The 26120-nt window shown below is 40.0% G+C and overlaps 1 protein-coding gene and 1 long non-coding RNA gene across 11 annotated transcripts in view; one reads left to right on the forward strand and one right to left on the reverse strand.

Moving 5' to 3' along the window:
- IL15 (interleukin 15) overlaps window positions 1–10377 on the reverse strand; it is a 40114-nt gene extending 29737 nt beyond the window's left edge. For 2 of the 7 annotated variants that reach the window (XM_032108792.1, XM_032108790.1), the window contains exon 1: window positions 9925–10372. The gene's annotated coding sequence lies outside the window, so the exon portion shown is untranslated. Of the gene's footprint in view, window positions 1–1603; window positions 1681–4967; window positions 5058–9924 lie in introns of those variants that run through there. The other 5 variants (XM_032108789.1, XM_032108786.1, XM_032108793.1 and 2 more) reach the window with 5 other exon arrangements.
- LOC116443915 lies at window positions 8–25802 on the forward strand. 4 transcript variants are annotated; one of them, XR_004240101.1, is made up of 6 exons: window positions 8–675; window positions 1650–2361; window positions 3232–3316; window positions 4974–5078; window positions 14475–14648; window positions 23291–25802. It is a non-coding gene; the product is annotated as an uncharacterized LOC116443915 (long non-coding RNA). The 4 variants fall into 4 exon arrangements; XR_004240103.1 differs by lacking the exon at window positions 8–675 and having other exon boundaries at window positions 2278–2361; window positions 23291–23410; window positions 24185–25802; XR_004240102.1 differs by lacking the exon at window positions 8–675 and having other exon boundaries at window positions 2278–2361; window positions 24185–25802.
- The last annotated feature ends 318 nt before the right edge of the window (window positions 25803–26120 follow it).

The raw sequence follows: 26120 nt of genomic DNA on the forward strand, positions 1-26120 counted from the left end.
TAGATTTCTGAGTGTCTCTTAGCCCATCCTTAAGATCATTGAAAGCAGGAAGCTGCTGAAATTTCATGAGTAACTTTTCCAATTCCCCTGTACATATTCTAAATTAATGGAAAACACAAGACAGACTTTCTGAAAAGGTTACTTTTATTTAGATAATAGAATCCCATCTTTGAATTTTGCAGGATAAAGGGGGGGTCCCTGGAAAATGCATATTCTCAGCAAAGGATAATTTTTTGTGATTTCTCATGACAGTCATGGTGACTGTCTAACCAGTTCTTTTTGCCCTTTTTGTTACCTTTCTACAGGTAACACAATAAAATACAATTGGAATGTTTAACTTCCCTTCTATAAATTTTTTTCCCTAGATTTTTGTTCAAATCTTGCAAGGGTTGTGGTTGAAGAAACAAGCAAATTTTCGTTCAAGCAACTGGTTTTGTACTCATAGCAAGACCTTGAAGAGATACAGCAGAAAACAAAAGCATGTTGACAGAACAGTTTATTTGGACATTAATATTAGCATTTTTTTATAAAAGCAGTCCCAACATAATCTGCAAGAAAATCAGTTTGTGAAGGAGGCTGCCTACAGAAGCTGTAGAAGCTCCATCCTCAGAGATATTGAAAAATCAACCAAGCCTGGAGCAACCCGCTGTGATGTCAAAGTTAGCCCTGCTTTAGGTGGGAGGCTTGAAGAAGGGTCCTGTAGGTGCCTCTTCCAATGTGAATTATAGAATGAAATTAGGCCTTGAATTAAAAGAAATGTGGTGGAGGATGGAAATACGAAAATACAGATGTGTGATTGCATAAGCACTGTCTTCATAGAAAATTAAGTATCGAGAATTTCAGAGATATGGGCTGAGAATAGTGTTGTTTCTGTAATGTGTAAAGGCACTGTTGCCAGTTTTGTAGCCCTTCAGCAGCTGGGTCTCAAACAATAAGACAGTTTTCAGTTACCTTTATTTTGGTCACAATGCACTTGTTGGAGCTGGAATTTCCTGCACCGAGTCATTTACTCAGGCGAGTGATTTTCTTTTAAGTCCCCTTAAGAGTAATTCACTCATTTCCAGAAACAAATTAGCAGAAAATATGCCTTTCTTTCATATAATGTTTTTAAGTATTTAATTAAAGCTGTGCTTTTTGGTACTGTTTTCAAGTTTGGCAGCCTAGAAAACCTGCATAAACCTGGCCAAGTCCTGAGCGACTTAATTTATTTACATAATTGCAGAATAGATTTTTTGGCATTGCGTAGATGGTCTCCAGCAGTCTCTTCGCGGACATATTCCATCTCAGAGCTTCCAAGGCAAGCAGAACTTTTTGTATATGTGTATATAGATATAAAAAAGGCTTTCTACAGGAACAGCATTGTGAAGGCTTAGGAACAGAAATCAGTGATGCTGCTGGTGCACAGCAGTGGAATTTGAGTTGTATGACTGGATGGAGAGCACAGCAAAGAATTAAGACATGGTGGAGGTGAAAGGTAGGAAAGGTTGAGTGTAGCAGAAGTAGGAGGATTTATGAACACTAAAGCATACTGTATTCAAGAACTTGAAACTCAATCCCATGCTCACTACCTTCCCATGAATTCATAATTATAAAAAGGTATTACATCTTTATTCAAAGTATGATGTAATGATTTCCTTTTTCTTTTACAGAGTTTGTGAGCCAGATGGATTGTTTTCACTGAGTGGACCAAGCTCCTGGAAAACAAACAAACCAAAGCAAACCCCTGTATAAATGTCCTTGTTTGAAAAAAAGATGTGTAGAAAAGGAGACACAAGATCACAGAAAGAAAACTTGGGTTCAACGACAAAGGCAGCAGGATGCAGCCCTGAGTCTTGTCCTTGCCTTCATCTCACCAACTCCCTGTGATTTGGGCAAGCTCCTTAACACAGATTTTTTCACAAGCAACAATAATTTTCTGAGTTCCCTCTTACAAGAAATCCTACCTTTTGGTTGCTTTGCATATCTGCCCCTAAGATGGGATGCTTCATGCTCCCCAAGTAAATATTTCTAGTTGCTATAGTCAGCTAGGTCAGATGCTAGCTCAGGTTTCTCCAGGGTAGATGCTACAGCTTGAAGAAAAAGTGCCCTTGCAGGGCTTAGTTCAAAATGGCTGCGAGTCCTTACAGCTGCACAGGAACACACTGGGGGCTAAAGTGAACACAGACAATCCTAGAGAACACTGAACAATCAGTTAAAACAAAAATAAAAATTCATCTCCAGATATCACATACTGGGCCCAAAATACTTAGGTTCTTCCAATATTTTTGCATTTGTAGAGTGAAATTCCTCTTTTCTTATCCTTCAGAACTTTTGAGAAAAATTAACTAATCCATGATCAAGAAGAAACTGGATAATATACTGGTAAGCGGCATATATATATATATATACATATATATGCGTGTATATATATATGTATACATACACACATAGATATACATATATATATATTCCAGCCAGTATAAAATCACATGTCTTGTGGCCATGTAAGTAATTACTATAAGATAGTGTAGCTAAGGCTGTAGACATTTTTTTATTCAATAAAAATGGCCGAAAATAAAATAAAATTAGTGAAAGAAAGCTGTAAGCAGTGAGGCAGCATACGTGAACCCCAATCTGATGACTTTGGCCATCATCAGTATCCAGTTTTGGTCTTTGCAGGACAGGTTTACCCTTGGAATTCCCAGGCTGAGAACAGGCACCAGTGCAATCCCAGGTGGGCTCCCAGTGCTACCCTCCTCCCATCCCCTCTGCTGCCCAGCCTCTCCACTGCACATGACAGCCCTGAGTACAACTGATCATAGTATCAGCATTAATTAAACCTCAGGAATGTGAAACACCAATTGACCTATTTACTCTGCCAAGAAGCAGCATAAAGAAAAACTCTAGTATTGGGGTTCCTCCCCCCTGGCATGGGGTCCAGGGGGAGGGGACCCTGGAGTAGAGACACAGCCTACGAGCTTTCCCTACCCCCTGGTCAACCTCATTCCCCATTGGTTGTTTTGTGTTCCCTGCCTGGGAAGGACCCTGCTGGTGCCGTGACTGCAGAGTTCTTCAGCAGGACCCCAGCCATGTGGCTGGAAAATAAACATCTCCGAAACATCTATCAAGAATCGCTCCCTATTTCTTGTCCAAGGGCCTCGCTGCCTATACACGTTGCAGAAATCCCCACCGCAACACTCTAGGAACTACACCATTGCTGAACAAACTGTACTCCTTGTTTTTCTGCCACAGGTTACAGTAGATGAGCCTTCGAGAGCCACTGTGACTCCCACTCCTGTGTTCTTACAAGCACACTACAAACCCTTGGTTCTTATAGGTATGCCTCTTCTGTGTCTATTATTTTCATGGCATTCAGCCTGAGGTTAATATGACATTCAGCCCAAGGTTACTTGACTGTATGGCTTATACTAACAGATATAATCGGTTATTTTTGAGCAAGTGTGCTCATGTTGACAGCTTCTCCTCTTACAAGTAGGTTTATGGCAGTAACCAGCTGCAGCTTTCAGAAGTCAGGCACATAGATTTCCATAGAGTCCCGGCAAAACCTCTCCTTAGTCCTGGAAGGGCAGGTAAGGGTCCCACTTCCCCTTACAGGAAGACAGACAGCAGCTTTGTCATTTGCCAGAATATATGCAGGCCCCACTGGTAGAAGTGCCATAACTCTTAATTAGCCAATGCAGCATCGAAAGAGTTCATGCCCAACTTTCTATCATGTTGTTTATCAACCAACAAGAACCAATGTTAATAATATGTTAACAACATATTAACAGCTAAAATTCATTTTAAGATATGTGAAGTAAAATCTTGTCACTGTTGTTATTCTTTTACAAAAAATGGGTCTTCTACTGTACACGTTGTTCACAAGATCTTTAGCTCGACAACTGCATTGTCCAATTTGTATCTGCACAAACACAGTCTGTGGCAGATGGTGACCCGACATTGTCAATGAGATCAGGTCCTTTCTCCAGCAGAGACAATAAACTTTCCCACACTGTACTTATTTACAGCTTAAACTCTAGGGAAGAAAATTACCAACACCTGACATTCACAGCCTTCTGGCAGAGACTGCAGGGCATCATTTCTGACTAGCTGTTTAGAATATGGTGATCCATCTACTCAAAAATAAACTGCAGTCAGTAAATTTTCTTCTCTTAAATTATATCATCCTAATACATTTGATAAATTTTAGTCATGAGTGGGCTGGATTACCAACTTTGGTATAAGATTTTTTTAACTATGACAGAGTGCAACCCATTTAGTCTACATGTATTTTTATAAAAGAGGCTTTTAAAAGCAGTTCCTTGGTGGGCAAAAAAACTCCATTAGCCGTTTTTTGGTAAAGAATATTTAAGCATTAACACTTGAGTTAATTGGTAAACTATTAAACTGTTCAGTTGTAATTTATAGCAGCTGTATCAACAATGTCTGAATGATCACCCTATGCTGCTGCTAAGGGCATACCTCATTTGTTATACCAGGAAATACTGCATGATAATTTGTAATGATGCATGTATCTGGTTGCCTGCTTATAATAACTTACCAGCAGGGACTACAGCTTAATTATATAGTACATCTCCTGCTGACTTCCAAATGTTTCTGCTGTTTGTCACTAATTTCTAAGGTAAATAATAAATAAATAGGAATCAGTTTTCTTATTTTACAATAGTACATTAATTCATGAATGGAACACAGAAAGCTTTTATTAGATGCCAAGGTGCCTAAATTCTTTGTGTTCTCACCATGACATAAAAATCTAGCCCCAGCCATCCATAAATCCTGATAGATGATGGAGAACAGGCCCCTAGTTGTTTAAAGGATGTGGATGAAATCCTAGACCAGACTTCTCAGAGAGTTGTGCAGAATATTATCTCAAAGGTGACACAGCCCTGGACAAGTGGGATGGATCTCTGTTTACACTGATATAGTACAGGCAGCTTGCATGAAATGTCTTTCTCTTCTGGTCCTACCTTCAGGTTCATTCTGAGCATGGGATCTTGGGAACAGCAGTGGACCAGCAAGAGCAGAGGAACCTTCAGTGTGCAGGAACCTTCTCTGTTGGGCACAGAGGCAGTGATAAGGTAAATTGATCTGGGATTAATGATACGAAACCAGAACTCCTTTCCTCTGTGAAAGAATAATCTGTTTGTGTAGGTACCAGGGACCTCCAACATGGCTCTGTCCCATTAAACATCAGCTCAAAAAGGAGTTCTGAGCATATATTCCCATGAGGAACTATTAATAGTGCTTTCCACAAGAGTTTGCTCTTTGCAGAGACAAACTCTATCACCTTGTTTGTTAATATGTCAGCATTCATTCTTGGAATTAATTTCTGTCCTATCAAAACCTGTAAAATGGGAATCAGACACCTCAGCTGAGTGAGAACATGTCTTTAAATTTGGGATCTGCTTGAAGAAAATGAGATTTTGCTTCATACATGTTTCTCTGAGAAATAAGTAGCTGATAATAAGTAACTGATAGTAGGGATTTCCTCCCTCAATTTCTAAGCAATTACTTTTAAAACACTTCTGAAAATTAGAAAGATTTTAGCATGCATGGAGAGCAAATGGACATGTTTGGGATGTTCTTGTTTTGCCTAACACTATAATTCGGTGTAAAGAATTGGGAATGTATTATAATAATGAGAATTGGCAGTGAATTACCATCCTGTATTAAAATAACCTTTAAAGTCACTATTTTCCATTATAAGTGTTTAAGTGCACAGAAAAGCCTCATAAAAACCAGGAATGCATGAGTATTCACTCTCCTGGGTTTTAGTTCCTACTGATGGTGCAGTGTTGAAATAGTATAGCAACAAGACTGAGTCATGTAAAAAAGCAAGAGAAATAAAATCTGTACTTTTGTGCAGACTAACAAGCTTGTTCCAAAAACTGAGTATGGGCTGCTGTGCTTCCCTGATCCCTGCAAGCAGCAGCACTGTGCTGGCCTGCAGTGACCCACTCTATGCCACCAACCACACTGTTTGGACAGAACAGAATGTCTCACAGTGAGCTGTTCCAGACTGCTTTGTTCCCTGGTGGCTGCACAAGCTGAACTCTCTGAGCACAGAGAAGAGAAACATTGTTCTGACAGAACCCTGAACCTGACATTGGCAGGTTTGTGTCAAATGTATCACTGTCCATGGCCTGAAAGACACTGCAAGCTGAGAATGAACTCTTCACTTATAAGAAAAAATCTATTATATTATCTATACTGTCCAACTACTCCGCATCAGCCTGTACATCTGTTCCCTGTGACCTCTTTCAGTGAACACTTAGGCAGCCTTAGAATGGATCTGACCATAATCTTATTTTTCCCAGAGAATTCAAACATTCATAACGACATCACGGAATTTTTTAGGTTGGAAAAGACCTTCAGGATCATTGAGTCCAGCCATTAACCTGAGCACCACACCTATGTGTCCTTTAAAAATCTTCAGTGTTGGTAACTCTACCACTTCCCTGGACAGCCTGTTCCAATGCTGGAGCACTCTTTCAGTGAAGAAATTTTTTGTAGTATGCAATCTAAACTTTTCCTGGCACAGCATGAGGCTATTTCATCTTGTCTTATCACTTGTTACTTGGGGAAAAAAAATCAATCTCCACCTGGCTACAACCTCAATTCAGGGACTTCTAGAGAGTGATAGGGTCATGCCCTGAGCCTCCATTTCTCCAGACTAAATTTCTCCAGCTCTTTCAGCTGCTCCTCACAGGATTTGTGCTCCAGACTCTTCTCCAGCTCCATTGCCCTTCTCTGGACACGCTCCAGCACCTCAATGTCTTTCTTGTCATGAGGGGCCCGGAACAGGACACAGCACTCGAGGTGTGGCCTCACCAGTGCTGAGTACAGAGGGACAATCACGGCCGTGGTCCTGCTGGCCACACTATTGCTGATCCAGTCCAGGATGCCATTGGCCTTCTTGGCCACCTGGGCACAGCTGGCTCATGTTCAGCTGCTGTTGACCAGCACCCCCAGGTCCTTTTCCACTGGGAAGTTCTCCAGCCACTCTGCCCCAAGTTTGTAGCTTTGCATGGGGTTGAACTTCGGCACTTGGCCTTGTTGAAAGTCAAACAGTTGTCCTTGGGCCTGTCCAGCCTGTCCAGATCTCTGCAGAGCCTTCCCACCCTTCAGGAGAGGTCAGCACTCCCACCCGACTTGTCATCTGCAAACTGACTGAGGGTGCACTTGACACCTTCATCCAGATCATTGATAAAGACACTGAACAAGGCTGGCCCCAGCACTGAACCCTGGGGAACACCACTGGTGACTGGCTGCCAGCTGGATTTAACTCCATTCACCACCACTCTGGGCTTGGGTAAGCAGCCAGTTTTTCACCCAGCAAAGAGTACACCAGTCCACATGACCATCCAGTTTCTCCAGAAGAGTGCTGTGGAGGGAAATCAGATAAGACAAGCAGGACTTGCCTTATGCCCTTGCTGACTGGGCCTGATCCTCTGGTTGTTCTGTACTTGCCATGGGATAGCACTCAAGATGATCTGCTCCATGACCTTCACCCAGCAGCACAGTCAGGCTGACAGCCCTGGTCCCATTGCTTATGTATTCAAAGAAACAATTTTCTGTGTCTTTTAGGGCAGTAGCCAGATAAAGCTTCAGTTGGGCTTTAGCCCTCCTAATTTTCTTCCTGCTTAACCTCCTGTTTGTTGCTCATGCTGTGTGCATTGGTGTAGATGCACTTCAGTTGAGCTGTTGATTCTACCACCTCCTTGGGAAAGAAGCTCTAATTCCTACACGACCATTCTCAGGTACTTCCATGGTTTCTAAAACATCACTGACCCTTGTGTCTTTGTTGCCATGTAGATCTCCATCCCCCACCTCTAGTGGAAGACAGAAAAAACTTGCTAGCACATAGTCACTCAGAAACTGGTGAGCTACCTTCAAGTTTGCCTCTAGTGAGCCTGGTTTTACCCCTCTCTCCATTTTAGTTTAAAGTTGTTTCGCTAAGCCCTGCTAAGTTCTGTGCAAAGATGCTTTTCCTCCTTTGGGACAAGTGTATCCCATCCATTGCCAGCAGGTCTGGTGTTGAGCAGGCCAAATCATGATCAAAATCCCTACATTCTGCAGGTGACACCAGGCTTGGAGCCAGGTATGGGTCTGCTGGATTGTACCAGTCCTTCCCTGCAACTGGATGGATAGAGGAGAGCAACAGCTGTGCTCCTGACCCCTTAACAGTTACCCAAGGCCCTGGAGTCTCTTAATTGCCCTTGAACTTCTTGTTGCAACTTTATCACTGCCTACCTGAAGAAACAGAAAATGGATAATAATCGGAGGGTTGTGCCACAGGAGGACACTTCACATCTTTAACCCATGCCCCAGGAAGGAAGTCGACTTCCTGAAGAAGCATGCCTGATCTGCATATGGGGCTTTCTGTTCCCTTAGGAAAGAATCTTCTTTCTCTTTATGGAAGAAATTTTTGAGACAGGGTATAGACTGAATTAACCTCAGTGACAGCTCCAAGCCAGATGGACCATCCTCCTTGTTATTGTTCCATTCCAGTTGCAGAACCTCCCACCTAATGTGCCAGGTCACCAGGAGTGCTGGGGCAGTCACAGGTGGGACATGCAGGAGCATGACAGCATTCCTCAGTCACTTCAGTCACTGTGCTGAGCCAGGCAGAGAGAGGACCAGGAATCCCCTGTGTCATACAGGGACGGTCTTGGGGTGCAATTCCAGTAGCTTGTCTCTCTCACACCCCTGGATATCCTCGTTCCTGAAACTCTGGCACAGGGTGTAATTCCCGCAGTCTGTCTCTCTCACGTTCCCGGATATCCCCATTCCCAGAGTGCTGGTTCTTGTACCAGGTGTTTCCTACTGCTGCCCTCTGGTGCGGGTGCAGAGCAGGGCACAGCTATAAAGTCATACTCTTAAGCTTAGAACAGCCCAGTAGATGCCCAAATTTAACACCTCTATTGAGGTATAAATATTGTTTGTTTACACTATGTTGATCTATAATTATCTCCTTCCAAGACAAAATAACCAAGCGTTACCTTTCCATTTAACTGGTACATGTCAAATAAACTGGTAACTAACTGTAAATGGAAATAAACACAATCCTGAGAGAAAAAGGAAGGGCTGCACGATTTACTACTTGGAAAGTATAGCCAAACGTGTTGTGATAATTATCATCAGGAGTTTGTTCTGCAGCATCAGACTCTCTTAAAAGTAAGCCGCCTAAAAATATCTTCTGTATACAGAAGGAATCACAAGGTAGTGGTTATGCACAGGAATGGGGACTTCCTGTTAGACTTACACAGATATATCTTGCAGATTTTGACAATACAATCCTTGACAAGTTTCTGTCCTACACATCTTTTCCCTCTTTTCCAATCTAAATGAATATGTGATTCCATGACTAGGTAGAAACTGTTATTTTTAACAAGACTCATCAATGCATTTGTTTACTCTTGTTTGCTACTGATTAAAACCTTCCTATTACACTGCTATCACGTACAGAAACTCTGTCACTGTTTTCAGTAGGATTCCACTGACTGCAGATTTTCTGTTCTCTGCCTGCATTTAATGCTCTTTCAACTGTATACACTAGTATGTAAATAACTTTTCTCTTAGTTTTTTGTCTCTGTCCTTAGTGTGTTAACTAGGCTCAGAGCAGTAGCTTTGTTTTCTCCTCATTTTTGCTGTGTGAATTTGTTGCCAAACAATGACAGATTTTCAAGAGCTAGCACCAGTTTTCTCTATTTGCTGATTTCTCTAACACAATAGAAACAGAGAAACAAGATCCCAGTGCAACGTTAAACACAATACGTAAACTGTATCTTTTATAAGAACTCTTATGAGACAGTTTTTGAAAGTATTCAATAATTTGAAGCTAATCTCTAAGTTCCCTCATCTTTTTAATACAATGAAGAGAAAAGAAAAACAAGAGGATGTCAAAAGTTCTGAAATACTCACAAGTCTCAGAATGCTGAGCAGCACGTCGACACAGAAGTTAGGATAAGGTTTGCACGAGTGACAGTAGCAAATGCTCCACCCCCTCCTCCATTCTGTTTTACTTTCAGTTGTTGTATAAATAAATTTGAACCTGATAACGTGGAAATCATTCTCGTGACAGCAGACAGTAGGGATTTCCTGATGCCATTTCCAGCAACTTTCAAACTTGGGGGAAAAAAACCTGAACAAAACAACACAAAAAAACCCTGTGGGGAAATACATATGCCTACAATTTAGAAGGCAGGCAAGTGACTGCCAAACACGAAAGGCAGCTGACTGCTTGCTATCCAAAGCATGGACATTCCTGGACATTCCCTTTTACCATTCCCTAAAGGCAAGAAAGCTCATGTTTTGTGCCCTTGCTGCTGCATCTTGTAGCTTAAGTGTAACCTCCCAGCCAGGGCTCGGCAGAGTTGTTTACCTTGGTAGCAGACACTGTAGCTGTGACTCCTCCTCTTTGCAGCCCAAACAGTGTTTTTTTACTGGGGCAGCCACCTCCAGATGGAAAAAACAGTGGCCTTTCATGACAACACAAAGAAGCCGTGCAAGAGGGTTGTGAAGACAGAAAAGAGGCTTCCACATCTGGCTTGCTGTGGAACAACAGTGCAGAGAGGTGGCATAGGCTGGCAGAAGGGGATCCTTATAAAGGAGCTGAAAAGAATAACCTGAAAATTGCATTGAAATCAGTAGTTTGGGATTTTCAGCTGTTAAGAAAAGTGAAAGTTTAGTGTCTATAATAATCACCAGGAATGCCAGCTGTAATCCTAAAGTCCTGCTTAGACACCTCATCATAAAAACTTTTCTTCCTTGAGATAAACTTGAATGTCTTGAAGATGAGACCGAGCAGCTCCCCAGGAGTACTGTCAGGTTTCCAGGAACCGTCACTTACCTGTGTAAGGTTCATGCACTCAAGAGACAGCAGCGTAAACAGTAAACAGCGTAAACAGCACTCATCTGTGCTGTTCTGGGTGCTGGTTGTTATTCTGTGCATGTTACACTAAAAGGCGGTAAAAATATTCTGCAGCTAAATGACAGGGTTTTAGACATTACACTGTCTCCTTACTGAAGAAGAGTATGTGGAGTTGGGCATTTCCTTCTTGTTTCTCAGTGAAATAACATTTTTTCAGGAACACTACTTATAAAACAATACCAGTCAGTTCACTGTGCTGGCATGTTCTCTTACAGAGAGATTCCAAAAATTTATTTATGAAGGTAAGTTAAGATTTCCGTATATTCAACAGTAGTTGTACAAGTGAGAGAAACAGGGCCTGGGACTGAATCTTTCCAGAGAGTAGTTACAGGTGGCTGCATGACAAATTCATTGCATGGGACAGCTTGCTGCCATTTCTTAGCACCCCAGTGTCCTGAGGTCCAACATTGGGTCCAGCATCCATTCTGCAGAGAAGGCACTGGAATGAAAAACCACCATGTTAATTACCTCCTGCATGGGATCAGGTTTGCAGTCACTGCCACTGCAAAGAACTAAAAAAAAATACAGAACTCACAATTTCATGCTTGCCAGGGACTCTTGGCTCTCTCACATGATACCTTACCTGTGCCTCCAGAAAAGCAGCTACTTGCATGCCCTGTACTTTGCCTCAATGCACGGGGTGATTGTCACTTTTTAAGCAGGTGTACAGACATGAGAGGTGAAATCTGCTTCACCTGGCAACTGTTAGAAACCTGGGCAAGATTTAAAAGCAAAAATAAAAATACAGATTTCCACAGCTAGTGACAGATTATAAAAAGAAGTACCAGCATTGCAGGAAAAACATCAGATTGAATAAATATTTAGTCCAAAGGAACATACCCATTCATTAACTGTCTTATGATCAGAACACTTATTTTCAGACAAAATTGGTCATATAGATCTGTTTCTTCAGCTCACTCCAGCTCAAAGAGTGAGAATAAATTGTATCAGGTGTACATGTGTGTACACGTATGTACTTGAACTTGGATCCCAAAGTCTCTCATATTTGCCACTGTTTCAATCTGAAAAAAAATGGAGTGTTTTCCATTTGTTTTTCTCTTTCATGTGATACCTTTGCTACGCTAAATTTGACAGAATTTTCTAAACTAGGAGAAATTTATAAGCGAACAGACAAAAAACAAGCACCCAAGCTCTAGGTATTAAGTAATTATGTTAGAAGAGGGGAAGAATAACTTGCTTACTTTTTTTTGAAAAATCACTTTCCCAACAGTTTCCTTTGAACACAGCAAAATGGAATCATTACATATACAGTGGATTTTTTTTCGCTATCTGTGAGAAATGAGACAACTCTTAGTTAAAAAAAATTAAAATAATTTATTGAAAACAGAAAAATTGAAAAATTACAGAAATTAGAAAAATATAAAAATTTGGGATCCTATGGCTCAGTAGACGGTATGCCCCAGGAGCGCAGGGATTTGAGATCTTCCAGCTGAGACAGCACTGGACCTCAGGTAGAGAAAAAGGACTTGCAGTGCTGGGCTGGCTTTTGGCTGGTCCAAAAGCAAAGTTACTAAAGGCTCCTTAATAGGAGTAAGGCTTTTAATGCCCAGCACTGACATCCACCACAGCTAACTAGCAGGGGACACGCTCCCGATCTGTTTTTTTGAAGCCTGTCTCGTTATTTTATAGTGCCTTTGCTCCGCCCCAGTCCGCCCACAGCCCACCCACAGCCACCCACAGCCCGCCCCTTCAGTTTAAAGTGATTGGTGCTTTCCCTTTGACAGATCATCTCCGTCCACCAATGGCTCGTCGTTGTCAGAGGGGTGGTATCAGTTGAGATAAGGGTGCTAAAATGCCTTCATTAAAATTCGGGTTGCCGTGGAGCTTGCCTGCAGGGTAACTGGCTATGGGGCTAAAAATAGCTGCTGGCTGTTAGAACTGGGGTTTTTGGAGTTAGCCTTGGAACCAAAGTGCAAGTAAAAACACCTAAAAAAGTATTAAAATACATCCAAACACATCTTAAAACACTTGTAAAAGTATACAGTAAACACAGGAAAGACAACTCTTATGGTGTAAAGGTGGTTTGAAGTTTGAAAAGGGAGCATAAGTTGGGGATTTTTAACTGGGGAATTTTTAACTGGGAAGGGTGCAACTCTCTTAATAAACTACTTTGAACAACTGAAAACACTGATAATGGAACTTGATTTTTGTACCTGGGCTGATGGGTTAATTTTAACATTCAATTTAAAAATATTTAACTCAGAATTAATTAATTAAAGCACTTAATATGCAAAGACCAAGCACAAATAGGGATTTCATGTATGACACTATCTCTCTGAGTGTTTGGGTTTTTTCTTTTTTTAAGCACTGTGTTTTGTTGGCATTTCTGAAGTTTAAAATATATTTCTAGCTTAATATAATAACTATTCCTAAAAATTACAGTAGTTGTATATAAAAGTAATGCATGTGTCAGTATGTACTATATTACAGTATGGTGGCAATACCATCAGCACTCCTCAAAATTTAGTTCTCATTCATTTTCTTAATTACACAAAAACGTGCTCCCTAATTTTATAATTTTATAATTTTATAATCATCTACTTGCTACTAGCCATATCAGGGTGTTTTTTTATAGCATAAATTATTCTCAGAGTCTCTTAACAAGAAAAATACTCCTTTCTAATTTATGCAGGTTTCATTTATAGTGGACACACGCTGTTTGGCAAGATACTGGCAATTATTCTCACTAAAGAGCAGCTAAATTGTAATTCAGTGTTTTAAGTGCAGTGACAAAGAATGTGAATGCAAACAGTGAAGTGAAAACAAATGCATTACTGTCATTTTGGAAATAAAGCAGGAAAACTGAGAACTCAAACATGACCATCCTGATTTGAAGCAATATCACCCAAATGTTTTGTGCAGGTGTGTGACTCAACAACAAGCTTGTGCTTCCTCTGCTCCTAGAAGTCTGTCCATATTCTCATGGAATTCCTTTGGAACTGGTGTTAGTTTTGTTGCTGAACACCAGGAGAGGAAGTATTACTACAGGAGCAGGAGTGAAGAAATGGGAGGGAAGAAGGCTTTTTCAGAGCAGTCTGTGTGATTGGTGGGTACACAAACACCAGCAGTTCTAGCAAACACAGACCCCTTTAGGATGGCCCCAGCTGACTCAGCCCAAATCCAACTTCTTTGCTAAATTTCTGAATGCTTAAAGAAGGGAGTGCACTATGCTCTTGTCACCTACTGTCTCAGTATCAGTCATTTTAGTAAAAGGTCTTGAAATGGACGTCTTCACTGATAAATTATCAACTCTGATAAGACATTATGGTCTATAATGATTTTAATTTTCTTTAAATGAATTCCAAAAATTTTAGAGAAGCTGAACCCAAATATACAGGCGCATGCAGAAGACAATAATTGCAATTTAAAATGTACCTCTTCCCAAGTACATTTTTTTTTTGCTATAGTGTTCCTGCTGTCTTTGAATTTTTGCTGCAGAGCTGAACTATGACACCATCAATTACCAACCCTATGAATTTCTGCATAGGAAAATGAAAGAACTGTTGTTTTCTTCCTCTAGGTGACAGAGTGGATATAAAGTGCTGATAAGGATGTACACCTCTGGCTCCCTCCACCATTGCCAGTGTTGCAGCCAGAGGAGGTAGTTCCAGGGGAAACAGCCTTCTGCCTGTGAGAAGTGACATCCCAGTCATCCCATCAGCATTCACCATTACTCCATGGCAGTTCAGCAAAGGTGAGCCTTGATTCTAGTGATAGGGGCCTTGATTCTAGTGATAGTGAGTGCCTTACTACTGAGAAGGACAGGACAGAGGGGAGCTTGTATGATGAGGGAGTCATGTAAATCTTTCTTTCAGATAAGGTAGGAAGGTGCATTTCTGGAAATTATGATCTTCATACACAGAACTGAATTTGGTACCTGTTCTGCACCAGTGCTGTAACCACACACACCATTATTCAGGACAGAAATAATTCTATGGAGGAATTACTGCTGTAACAGAACATGTAATGTACTAAACATGTTTACTAGTTGGGAATGTGTGCCCTCTGAAAATCTAGACAACTTCTGCTTCATGGCTCATACAGGGCTATAATCTGTCTCTCTTTTTTTCATACTAAATTATAATGTTCCCTAAATTATAGACTCTTCAGATTGCTTATTAAAAACTGGCATTGCAAAACTGCTATTTAATTTCTAGACACATCTGGAGAGACATTATTATTACACCTTTCAGAAGCATGCACAATATTTCTGGCATGTTATAATTTACCAACTGTAGCCACTAAGAATGAGCTATTCCTATTTAAAGAGACAGTGTTTCCAAGCAAAACCAGATCAATTGCTAAGTCAGCAAAAGCAAAACAAAGGGAAAGGCATTTAATGCATAAAATGTGTAGAAATGTGTTTCTGAGTCTGGGAAAAAAGCACAGAGAAATGTGCTTAGCTGGAGTTGTGTGAGGAGCATATAATTCTAAGTGCCTGGTGGACAAGTTCTACTCTACTGAGACAAAATACTTGCAGTATTACAGCCTACAAGTTTTCCTAAGGAAGTTGCTCTGTAGGAGAATTCTACATATAAAATAATTATATGAATTTTTAAAAAGCTGGCTAACATCCCAAAAGGAATGTCTTCACTGTAGAGGTTTTCTCAGATTACACTTGTGTTATTTCTCTCTCTGATAATCAGCCTTGAGTGGAGTGGCCAGAGCACAAAGCTCTTGCAGTTCACACTCTCTGATACAGGGAACTACATGCCAAATCCACAAAACTGTTGATGACTCTAATCCTTACATTCCGAGATAGTTCCCACAGGAACAGTTCTCTACTCAAGCGCTTCTTTGAAATTAGGTGCTGTGCTACTTGACCTCAGGTGCCTGGACACCTTCTGCACTGGGTACCTGGAGCCCAAAGCAGTGCCTTGGGGAAGCAGGCACGTTTCCGTGTTAGCTTGCAAATGCTGAACAGAGCAATGTCTAAATTAGCCAAGCAGCAGGGCTGAGAAGGGCCTTTTGAGGGTTTAAATGGCCTTGGTTGCACTGGTACTGCCTCCAACCAGGGTCTGTAGCTCAGCATCCTCCCCTGAAAGCAGTGCCTTTATGCACTATAAAGCACAGCATCCAAAACATGTCAGTCAATTATTTTCTTTTTTTTTCTAAACAAGCATTTTGTAAGTGTTTCTCAGCAGAAATTCCAGAACAGTGAGTTGAAGAATCAAAATTTTACATTATAACAGTGAAACTGAGTCTCCTGGGAGAGGGAGGATGGATTCCTTTCCTCTCAGCTAACTATTTGTTAACACATTTTCCCAAGATCTCTCAGTCTCAGTCCATGTAGACACCCTCTCTGAGGTTAGCAGCCTGCTTTGTGGCTCACTTTGCCATTTGTAGTTGAAGCTTTAAGAAACACAGGAAAATTTGATCCTGACCCATATGATGATACAAGTAAGTCCTACTAGAAAGAAATAACATGAGAGAGATTGATAAACTGGAGAGATGAAAGAGGAATGCAACTGAGTAATGATGTGCATTCCATCAAGATCATTTCTTTTTTTTTTTCTCTTTAATACTAAAATAAAATAACCGTGATATATGTATCAATTTTCTCATATTACTGTTTTATGGTTCCTTTATGCTGTAATACAACTGTCTCTTTAATGCTGAGAGCTTTTGTGACAAAAGTATAAAACACTTCTTGAAAAGTAATTTCTGAATAAACAGAGAAAACAAGATATTTAGCTACCACGTGGACAGAATGTATTTTAAACCCTAAAAATTTAAGAGACTCTGCACAACATAGTATATTTAGCCAAAAGGGAGGAAAGGTATTTCTCCAACTAGTTTAAATTAGGAGTCATACCAAATTCAAAGTTGTCTTTAGTTTTGTCACATTGCTTTCAGATTTCTAGGGTACATAAAGAGACTTTTTATATATTATGACACTTGTGGAATATTGAACTCCCTCACCCCACAGGATCACTCCTTTACATAAAAAAATCAATGTGCTTTCTGTAGGTAATCTTAACATGTGGCACACTATGTACAGAAGGAGTGAATGCTCTGGGAGCTGGCAAAATTTTGAGGAGTTGATGAAAAGGTGGTAGTTTGAAATTTACCATCAATAATTGCTCATTTTTGATTTCAGACCTGGGTTTTACCATAGTTTATTGTCCTCAGACCAGTGATTTTCCCCATCTGCTTCTTCTTACCTCTCCCCAGAGCACTTGTTATTCAGGAGCAGCAGCTCCCTCTGAATGCTGTGCCTTTGCTTTCAGTGGGGCCACAAGGGACACAGAAATGTTCAACATGCACAGGAATGGAGATTCCCCATTTTTAACCTCCCCTGCTCACTCTGAACTCTCCCACCCTCTGCCTTGTGACTGTCTAGGCTAGGTGACTGAAATTCATTGTAGGATCACACAGTAGCAAGGAGCAGGAGAAATGTACAGAGCGTTTCCAGTCCTCTCTGTTACCCTGATAATTTATCTGTGTGTACTTCATGTACCCCAAAACCAGACAAAGTGTTTATAGGCAGGCTCTCTAGTATCACACCACTGAACCCTGCTTGTCCAGTGAGCAGCTTCCGTGAATTGTCTATATGAATGTCCAAAATGGGGCTGGCTTGCAGGTGCAAACAGTGTTTACTAATACTGGTATGACTAGCTATCCCTGATATTGAGTCAAGATTATGAAGAGTTAAACTTTACCTAGGAGTTAGAAGCAATTTGTACTGATTGAACCAAAGGATAAGTTAATGAAGAGTTAGAAATTTAGCCAAGAAGTATAGTGCTATTCACTATTATGTACCTGTCTGAAACTTTGCTTATAGTAAATGAACTGTCATAAGGACAAAAGAAGCTGATAGAATTATAGCTAGCACCTAGATTGCATGATCAAATACAGGGGGGAGGTATGGACCATCTCCAGAAGGCTTGCCAAGGCTTGCCACAATAGAAGGTAGGAAGTTCATGGTGATGAAGAGATCCCTGACTTCATCTTTCAAGACCACCGACCCAAATCAAGAAAAGAATTGTGCATGTGCAAAGGACTAGTAACCTCATTTTAACAGGAAGCAGCAATGGGAGGTGCTGGAGGTACGTATATGATTAATATGTAGCACTTTGTGAAATAAACAGTGGGCAAATAACCGTGTAAGGGGCTGGCACATCTCTAGGAGGTGACTCCCATGCTGCCCACCTGCATAATAAACATACCACTTTCTAACTTTATTTAGTTAGAGTTTTTGTCCGTGAATATCGGGTTTTTAACAATTCAATATATGACTTGATGTTCTTGTTACTCTTCTATGGGCTTTGAAATCTGCTCCAGATTGTTCCAAATAGAGAAAAACAAAAGACAAACTTCTGGGCTGTGTCCTAGCATGGAGTGTAAAGCAGCAGCAGCTCTTTAAATTGCTGCGGCAACTCTGGCGAAATTAGGGAAACACAATAAACTAAAACTTTTTGTCCTTATGGTTGGATCAGAGTTTGTGTGTATTAAAATAATAGATGAACGATGTCAACAGATTATTATATTCTCTGAAGAGTTGAAATTGTGGGGGAAAAAAGCAGGTTTTTGTAAAAATATGTTATTGAAGAGGTGAGACTCAAAGCACCCATGGTTGCTTTGCCTTTTTTTGTCTTGTGTACTTGTACAGTACTTTGTCAAATATAACCAAAGAGTAGCATCCAGAAATATTTGAAATATAAATAAAAATCACATATTGTGAATTTTAATCAATAGAGGCAAAGATGTTTATTCACTGGAACAAAGTTGAGACTTTAGCACTATGAAAGAGCTAAAGAGATTGTAGAGGACAAGTGAGAATTCAAGTATTGATAGGTGGCTCTTCGGAAAGAAAGCAAATCAAGGAATTAAATCAAGTTTAAACTCAGGAAAATACATTTCCTCAAAAAGATTTCAGTTTGTTAGAGTGCAACTACACATAGTAATGCTAGTCTATTCCTGTGTAATGAAGACAGTACATAGTGAACTTGCAAGGCATGGATGACTGGTAGGCATGGTCCAGAAGACAGTGGATGTGATGTCCCCTGAGAAATAAATAATAATAAAACCTGTCCAAAACCTCAGATATGAAAGACCATGGTATTTCTTGTCACTTCCCAGATACCTACATTACTGGCAACATCTTGTCATTTGCTTTTTCTAACCACAGGATTCCTTCTGAAGTGACTCCCACTGTGTACCAGAGAGCATCTATTTTTGTACAGCTCCCATGGTAGCTAGTTTCCCATCTTTAAAAATCAATGTTGTGTGGCTTAGGGGAGGGATAGAATTGAATTCATGCTGATATAACACTTTCTTGCAAACCCTTCCATGTATTTATACTGGTGGAGACTCTGTGATTTCTAAGATTTACATTACATGGAGCTGGTCCTTAAAATTGCATTTACTTGTTTCATTTCTGGGTGACTGCATGAAATCTAACTTATTCTCATACACGTGTCAATAGAATCTTAGACCTAAGAATCTGATAAACACAGTCTTCTGGCATCCCAGAGGAGCAAGAGATCCATTTAATCTTTGGCAAGCGGGAAGGAATATGTCTTTGCACTGAATGTATGAAAAAGTGAATTGAAACTGATGATGGTGCAAGTTCATATTATCCTAAACTACAAGGTCTTGGAGGCCTTTTTCATTGCCAGTCACCGCAATTAGCAAAAGCTATATTCAGCAACTTTAAATCAAGTCCTCTGTGCTCTGGCTGAAGTAACAAGTTTAGCTTAAAATGAGGGTTTTGGGCTAATTTGTACATTTCTCAGAAGTAGGGTGAATATATGAAACTGGTGAACTTCTCAAGGCTGCTTCAGGAATATAAATAGCCACTGTGTGATTCCTGAGAGACAGGTAGTATAACCTGAGGTTTTAAAAGTACTAGAAATATTATTATTTTTATCTGATAATTAAAGAATACTACTTCCTCACTTGAGAAGGAGAAAAGCTGTTTTTCTTGTCATCATTATGATTTCTTGTTGTTTATATGTTCTAGTGTTTATATGGAGTGTTCTTCAGTTGTGTGGATAATACAATTTGGGAGTTACCTTTGTTAAAATAGATCAAAAACTGAGTTGAAAAGGATTTTTGATAATGGCTAGTCTATCCTTCTGCCCTAAAGTGTGAGCACGTGTGCCTAAACCATACCTGGTGGATATTTTATTGAAGTTCTCTTCAAAATGTTCAGCGTGCTGAAGAACTTTACAGGAATATGGCATAATAGGACATGCAAGGAAGGTGAACAGTAAAGGGGGGATCCTGTGGCAAATGCATGAAAAAGTTTTTCAATATTATTTTGTGGTCTGCTTTTCCCTTCCAAAACATTTCATTCCTTCTGTTTAGTACTGCCTGAGGATTTGTGAACAGAGCTTTCATTTGATAGCTGCATCAGAAGCGAAACTGCTTGAACAATCCTGGATGACCTACCCATTTTCCTTTCTCTCAATTACATGAGTTCCTCTCTCAATTACATGAGTGCGCAGCACTCCTGAGTCCACCTCTCCAACAAGTTGTGCCCCCTCATGCTGGCAGATTCCTTGGTTGCTTATATTAATTTCACAGGACAGGATGTCAAAAATCTTACTGAAGTCAGGATGATGTGACAGCTACTGCTTCTCCTGTATAATTTAGACTTTTTATCCTGTCACAAAAGTAATAATTTGTCATAATTTGTCCACAATGAAATATGTGGGCTTATTCCTCCTCCAATTTCCATTTTCTGCAAGTGCTTCTGGTGGTAGGTTTTCAGGCATGGGAGATTACCTATCTAGACTGATGCACTCACTCTTTCTGCCCCCATATCTCAAGGACAGTCATTCTGAGCCTGTTTTTTATCAGCTTGGACCCCAACACATCAGTCAGATCTTCAGGAAGGCAATAGGAAGTCCCCACTGAGTCAAACCAAAGACCTGTTATCCCAGGATGCAGCCTGCCTGCCATCCACTGGCCAGAAGCACATGGGTATGAATCGTTAAAAAGCCCGGTATTCACGGACAAAAACTCTCCAACTAATTAAAGTTAGAAAGTGGTATGTTTATTATGGAGATGGAGCAAATTGTTTCTTAACCTTTTGAATGAAAAATTAATTTATAATGGCCATGGAAGACCAGCATCATAAATCAATTATTCTGCAGTTTGTGAACAAATCTTGGCTTTGTTAAAATTGCATTCTTTTATGCACTTGGAGTTAGCAATGCAAATTCAAGTGTTAGCTTTGTTTTATATGTAACTGAAAAGCACTATATAAAAGCTAGGAATTACTATTTATTTACTGTATGATATTCATAGTGAGCAGTATGTGAAATTATGTGAAAATGTCTCCTCTTTGCATGAGCTGACCTTTATAAGCTTTCTCTTCTCAACTAAATAAATCTTAGAATTCAGTTTTCTCTTGCACACCTGTAAATGAAACCACTGTCAGATGGAGAATATTAATGAATACTAAACCAAAAAGTACATAGTTGAAAAATTCACTGCTTGCTCAGCTTACATCCATACACTGGGGATATTTTTCTGCAGTAAATGGAGATTTATTCTACAGAATTTAAGCTTTTTTTTCCCCCCATCCTTTAAAGCCCAAAGGTTTGTGTGGAGAACTTTTCATTATTAGATGTGACTTATAGGATATTGTTCAGCAGCTAAAGTGTTCTGAACAAAATAATAATTGTGTGACCTCTACTTTTTTAATAGTGATTTTTCAAGCCAGTCAACAGTGTGAAGAAAGTGTAAACATTAACTGTTGTACTGGTGAGGTCCAGAACTCACTACTGTGTCTATTTGCTGACTCATACAGGGAAAGGTTTCTGGCTGCAGAGCACTGACTTAGTCCCTTTTCCATCCCCCCCTGACCCTTTCTCACCATGCTTAAAAGCCAGGGGCTTTACACACTCAAGAGCTGTGGAAACTGAAGTTGCACAGGGCAATTCCCACCCAGTGACCCTTTGGAAGAGCTCAATCTCTCGACATAATGCTGTGTTCATTCCCAAGACAAACACTGCCATCAGTAGTGGGGCATACTGTGATTTGAAAACCAGCACCACTCTTCCTGTAGATATGATATAATGCTTATAACCCAGTGTAGACAGAAGTTTGCTAAGAAGTGCCATGTCTGCCAGAAAGCCAGCTGGACTTCAGCAACTACAGCATCTAAAAACAATGTGTGCATGTATTTTCTGGACCACACAGAAGGCATCCTCTCACAGAAAATGATAACAATCAGCAGCAGAACAGAAACAGGATGGATTACTTCAAATAAAACCTTATCTTGTTTCTATCAATAGCATGATTATGCTGGTGCTTTACTCAAGGGTAAAGATAGGGAGTATTTTTTTATAGTCTGATGAAACAAGTAGTGATTTTTTCCCTGCTTGTTTTGAGGAGCTTCAAGACTCAATAACAAAACATTGTTCTTTCAGTTATGAGTTCTGCTTTTGCTGCCAATTTCAGGAAGATTCTCTAAGGCCATGTTTCACACTAGCATGAATGTGTTTTTTTATAATATTCCCATCAACAACTGAAAAGTGTGTTACATAAGTGTGAACATATCATAACAACTTTAATGTTAACTCATGTAAGAGCTTTTCCACACAAAACAATTTAGAAGAACTCAGGCCAAGCAAAAAGAGTGATATGTATAAAGAACAGTTTTAACATCTGTGTTGTGTTGCCTTCATTTGGGAATAAAGTGACTTTAGCTGAGGTCATTTCAATGCCAACCTAAAAGTAAAGGTGTACCTTTCCCTTCCAAGGGATTACAGGTGAGAAATGTCTCTTCCAGACAAAGATTTTCATCTTTTGATATGATGTCATTTTGGTAACTGCTGAAATAATCCACTTTTTATCTTGCAAGATGCAGTCCCTGTCAGGGTTCAATATGATCAATTTTACTGATGTTTTAAGAGTTTCATTCTGTCCACACAACTGTGTATGACTTGGACCTTATTGGCTCTGCCAAGTACTGTGAAGCAAGGATTACATAAAGAGTTGTATTTAAAGGATGTGAATTATTTCAGTCTTCGCAAAAGAGTAGTTGATGAAAAATTTTCTTTGGTTCCCAATGGTTACTGTGGAGAAAAGAATCTTGACTTCTAGGGAAATTTAATTTTTGAGTCAACGGATATGAGATCAATCTTGGGTTTTTTCAGATCATCTCTTCTTACAGTTTGTCATTGTGCTTGTTCTTATGTTGTCTCCTCCAGATGTTTTTAGTTTTTCACTAAATAGTTTTGGGATGAATTTTTTGAATGCACTTCATTTTGTTTGGATGCCCCAGTTAAGGGTGAAATATGTGTTTATCTAGATATGCTTAGTTGTAGAGGCAAAGGAAATTGTGTAGTTTGTTGTTTATGATACTGTTTTATATTCTAGCTTAGAAGCCTGAATCTTCAGATTTGAACAATTCTCTTCCATGACAAAAGTTGAACCTTTCTGACCTGTAAAAATGCTTATAAACAGAAGTTTGCAAAGTCTTCTAAGAAAATCAGTCTGGTACAATTGCAGTAAAGTGCTTCTTATAATTTTCTTCCTTCCTTTTTTTACTCACACCTTTACTCATGTAGAATATTTTCTCATCTAGTAGTTGCTAGTTAAGTAAAATCTTTCTTTAAAATTCTGCTTTTAAGTTTTTATTCAGCACTTCACTTTTTCCCTCTCAGATTTCTTAAAAACTCCTGCAATTTTGGCACATGTACCACCATAACCCAAATCCAGCAATTTTTTTTGTTTTGTGGCATATTCTGTATTCTTTTCAGGCCTTTTTTTGTCCTTTTGCAGCTTCTGAGAAAATAACATTCACTTATTTGAACATGCTAGGCCATTTGAGGTTATATTTGTCTGTCAGCTCTTTTAGCTCTGTCCTTCATGTTAACAAATTTTGCAGAAGACAAACCCATCTTGCTATGGAGGTATTGTAAAATACATATACAAATGACAATGTTGCAGAAACTAACCAGAGGCAAAGATCTGTCACAAGTCTGCTTAATTACTCTCTTATTCACCGATTCTCTTTGCATTATTGAAAGACCTATAAAATCAAAACACTGCTTTCTAGAGCCTGCGTTCCTTACTGAAAGTAATAATAGCAGTTGTTAACAATTAGACTCAGGACAAGCAAGTTCATGCCTGAGCCCAAACTTGCAAATGTGGTTTTAACGTGCAAAAAAATTGTGACACATTCTTCAGCAACAGAATGAAACCTAAACCATGCCTGGTGAGAAGAGTATACTATACCTAATACCTGTTCAACTATAATATCTTCTACAGATACTATCTCAAGCCAGCAAGAATACCGGGATCCTTACAGCACTGCAAACACAGCCAAGATCTTTTGGAACAAGGAAAGCGACCATCAGGCTCTTCTGTAATTTGTTCACTTTGTCACCTTTTATGTTGTTTATTATGGTGTCCTCCTCACTAAGAGCCCTCATCATTCCTGCCCTGTCCTTGAGGTTTCACTTCAAGCACTGAAATGGTGACAAACTGACACACAAAGGACAGTCTCCTAGATCTGAGCCAGCACGGTTCCATCTGCTGTTTAGCAGGGGTTCATGGAAAAGGGGGCAGCCCAAATGCTCCTATTAAAAGTAGAAATAATTTCATTTCTGCGTAAAACCACATTAGCCTTATTTAGCAGACCCCTTGTTCCTCAATGTGTGGAGACTTTGTTCAGTGGTGAATCCCAGCAGTGGCTGGTTTTTAGCCTCAGGCCATAGGCTGCACATAACCATTGGCCTTCTCCCGACTTTGATCATTGCCTTATCAAACAATGCTATTTTCATGAGCTCTATGCACGGTTTTAGCGTAATTTCTCAAAACACACATTTTATAGCTAATCTGTGATAATTCTAACTTAATTTGGAGAAGAAGAGGGTGTGAGGGCAAAAGGTTTAATTGCTGATACATGGCTGGAGCTCTGTACCATCATCAGATGAAGTGCTGTATAATTTGTAGAGTTTTACCTTGTAATAGCTCTAATGGTGTGATACCCCTAACTAGTTTTCCAAGTATATTTGCAAATTTCATTGTTAATAACAATCTTAATCTGGTATTCATTAGCCTGTTAATTTTATTGTCATTTAGAAACCCTTGCTTCCAATTAGCTTTAATGACAACATCAGAATAATTTTTCTGTGCTGCCATTTTTGTGCAACACTTTCCCATTCAAACTGCCTGCTGTTCTATCTTAATTAAATTTAATAACAGTAGTGGTAGTTTATAGGGGACTTTTTAACCTCATTTAATGTCAGACCATTTATACTAGTTTGAAGTAGGCACTGAAAATGTTTGCATTAATCCAATTACTTTTAAAAGGAGCAAACTTCACTTTTCTGATTATTTTAATTAAGGCAAAATCACCATGAAAGGTCAAACTCCCTACCTGTGCAAATATGTAGAAACATTAGGGGGTTTTCTAAGTACAATGAAGATACATTAAAAAATCAACAATATCAAGAAACACTAAAGCACTAATATAAAGAAGGAAGCCATAACTTTTGTTTGTTTTAATAGAGGAGGAAAGGGTGAAAAAGCTGTCAGTGTCATTAGTGACTCAGTATTGCCATTCAGACCAAATTTCAGGTAGGGAATGGTTGCGGCATTTTTTATCTTGGGAAAGCTCCACAGGGCCTGAATAATATGCTTAACATTATGCAGCACCCTTGAAGTTGCACCGTGAGACTAAAATCATGGTTCTCATTAAAAATAATTATCTTTTTAGCCTATGTAAATTTAAAGCACTTCAGAGAATCTTTCCAGGAGATTACAGAAAATGACAGAAAAATAGATTGAAAGAGATGCTAGAGGTCACTGTCATGGGTTAGCAAGCATAGTCCCGGAAGTGATGTTCTTGCAAAGGGGTTCTTACAGCTCCTCTATGACCTGACAGAACCTATCAGCTGGCCAGTTTGAATATGGACAATTCTTTAAGCCACTTAAAATTGTGACTGCCTCTGTGGTCCACATTTAAGAATAGACAAACCCCGAGGCAGAGGCTCTGTCTCATTTCCGGCACTGGGACAGGTGGCTGTGGGCCCCGTGCGGGGGCCAGCGGGCCCGACCCAGGCCCTGCTCAGGCCAGGCCAGGCTGGGCCACGACCATCCTGGAGCCGATGGGCCCTGTTCCACCCGTGGATCCCCCCCCTCCCCCCCCGCCCCCAGCCCTGCTCTGTGGGCAGCCGGAGCAGCTCGGCTCCCCCTCTCC

This window comes from Corvus moneduloides, chromosome 5 (assembly GCF_009650955.1).
Source record: "Corvus moneduloides isolate bCorMon1 chromosome 5, bCorMon1.pri, whole genome shotgun sequence".
Lineage (NCBI taxonomy): Eukaryota > Metazoa > Chordata > Aves > Passeriformes > Corvidae > Corvus > Corvus moneduloides.